Genomic DNA, 2,949 nt, shown 5'->3' on the forward strand with positions numbered 1-2,949 from the left:
TTCTTTTTTATTCCTCAGCCCCACCCATCTAGGAAGAACAACTGTGACAGCCCTGGTTGTGAGCGACTGGAGAAAAAAAAGAGGGACAGGCAAACAAGGCTGAGGGAGACAGCCTAAACAAACAAAAAAAAAAGAACTGTAATTAAGCACCCGAGTCGGGACGTCTGTAGTTAGCGGGTGAACCCTGGGCAACCCCATAGAGCATGGTAGAGGAATAGCAAAGCGCAGGCTGAAGACCCGAGCCGTGCGGGTAGCAATGGTGGGGGAATGCTGCAAGAGCAGCAACTTTTATTTGTAGTTTTGATATTGTGTTTTATTTTCCTTCTTACTTTCGCCCTTTGGTTTGTAATATTATTTGACGCACCTATGTGTGCAAGAAGTACACTGCTCCTCCTTTACCATCGATGGTATTGGAGGAAACCAGCAGCAGAGAGCCATCTTTTGGCGAATATAATAAAGTTCACCCCTACTTTCTGTCTTGTGTCCAGTGAATTCCCACACCTGTATTATGCATTTCTCTGTATTTAAAGTATTATGGATTTTCTTCTTGTTACTGCAGCTTGTAAAGCGCTTTGTGATGGTGGTCCACTATGAAAGGCGCTATATAAAATAAAGATTGATTGATTGACATCAGCACAAAACAAGCCAGGTTTATTTGCCTTTAATATCATGAAAAGAAAACTGACAGAAGTGGATAGTGCAAGCTATGGGAGACACGTCAAAAATCACACTGGACATTTCCATCAGTGTGTTCCATAAGTTTACCAATTAAAGCATCACCATTTTCTGTGAAATATTTACAATTAAGATTGTCAGCGTTAGGCAGTGTTTTAGCTGATGGACAGACAGTACTGTCACATGAAGTCACCAATACACACCTCTCTGCAATAAAGCAAAGCACAGTGCTCTGACAAACTCATTAACACAGTCATTCTGTGTGGTCTTTGAGCTAATATATATATATATATATATATAGGGGCAGCAGTATGGAGTAGTGGTTAGGGCTCTGGACTCTTGACCAAGTACTTTACCTAGATTTCTCCAGTAAAAACCCAACTGTATAAATGGGTAATTGTATGTAAAAATAATGTGATATCTTGTAACAATTGTAAGTCGCCCTGGATAAGGGCGTCTGCTAAGAAATAAATAATAATAATAATAATAATAATAATAATAATAATAATAATAATAATAAATTAAAGCACATGTAAAACATGCAGAAATGGATTGCTTGTCTCTCAGTTCACTTTCTTGTTTTAGTTTAATGTGTTGCTTATTTTTCAGTATGTTCTTTTATTGTCAGCACAAACATGTACCTCAGTGCAGCAGTATTTGCAGTGCTATGCCTCATCTAACCCACTTGTGCTATTTGGCTTTCTGTATACTTCGAAGCATTAGTTTTCTTTTGAATATTCATAAACTGATTTATGTTTTCGTGTAAGTATTTCAATTTAGTTTTTGATCAAGCTAGTTACTACGCCCAGCACTTGACACAATAATCAGACTTTGATTGGCCAACAGAATCAGGTTGATAATGTGTTTGTGAAAAGAGAACCAATGAGCGATATTTGAACGTCATTTGATCCTCTAATGTTTAAACATACCTACTGTGTACTAGGATGCAATAGTAGTAATATTACTATAGCTTATGTCAAAAGTCTAATTTATGACCCTTTTGACCTTTATGACCTTATGTGTATGAATTTATGAATATATAACGAGGGGGCGTGGTTTTATGAATTTTTGAATATATAATGAGGGGCCGTGGATTTTATATAGGAATGGTAGGGTATATATATATATATATATATATATATATATATTTCACAAGCGCTTATAAACATTAAATATTTATAAATGTAAAAGTTTGAAATGAAATAATTACTGTTGGTAGGAATCGAACCCACACAGACAATTGAGTCAAATGGATCTTAAGTCCATCGCCTTAACCACTCGGCCACAACAGTTTTTCTTAAAACGTTAATAAGTATTAAGCTTACCGGGGTTTCAGAGAATCAAAGTGTTTAAGTGTTTGAGCAAAAGGTTGAACTGATCGTGACTACGAGGGGTTTTTGTTTTTTGTTTTTGTTTTTTTAAAAAGGCAAGTCTGGGCATGTTTTCAGACCTCATAAAAGGAGAAAAATATTTTGTGCAGTTTATTAGAGTGTTACACAAGATGGCTCATACCTGTGTTAGTTCCTGCTCTGAGAAAGTGGATCTTGAGGATCAGCAAATGTCTGAACTTATAAAAGCCTTTAAAAAAATGCACATTAGCCCCCCCTCAGAGGCTAAAGAAACCACGGAATGTAAAAAAGGTTCAAGAGAGAGTCCAAGCAAGGAGCTTTCAAGCATCCATCCCAAGGATCCTCTGTGTACTGTACAAACTCCTTTGTGGACTGAGCTGAAAACAAACATCAATGAGAGAGAGGGGCGGATGTTTTAGGGTAACTCAGAAAACGCCCAGATGGGCGGCGCCTCATGGACCACCCATTCATGGATCTCTGATAGGTCGTCTCAAAGGACACCCCACGGGGCCAGAGGCGTCATCAACTCTCATAGGCTGCCACCTAATCTTTGGGAGCCTACTAAAGGGGGACCCACGTGCCCTTTTGATTGAAGGAGTCTGCAGCCATGTCTTCTGCAAACTTTAGATACTTCTCTGAAAATGCGGTTCTTGAACCTTGCGATCTTGAGATGGATTGGACCAGTGAAGAAATGACACAGCTTATAAAAGACTTTGAAAATGTCCCCCTTCTCAACCCTGCAGAGTCTGACGACATCGACGGCTCTTTAGGCATCTCTTTTGAAAAAGTATTAAAGATCTCTAGGGGTCTCCTGGCTTCTCTATTGGAAGTGATCATTGACCGTGATATGGTGAAAAATTGTCGCGGATGTGAAATTGATCACCAGCTGAGACATAGTTGCCTTTTTGAAGCAGACCCCGATTAT

General features: G+C 38.8%; 1 non-coding gene across 1 annotated transcript; it reads right to left on the reverse strand.

The window, feature by feature from the left end:
- Window positions 1-1,882: 1,882 nt before the first annotated feature.
- On the reverse strand, window positions 1,883-1,967 carry trnal-uaa (transfer RNA leucine (anticodon UAA)). The gene has a single exon. It is a non-coding gene; the product is annotated as a tRNA-Leu (tRNA).
- Between the last annotated feature and the right edge of the window lie 982 nt (window positions 1,968-2,949).

This window comes from Acipenser ruthenus, chromosome 3 (genome assembly GCF_902713425.1).
Source record: "Acipenser ruthenus chromosome 3, fAciRut3.2 maternal haplotype, whole genome shotgun sequence".
Classification (NCBI taxonomy): domain Eukaryota; kingdom Metazoa; phylum Chordata; class Actinopteri; order Acipenseriformes; family Acipenseridae; genus Acipenser; species Acipenser ruthenus.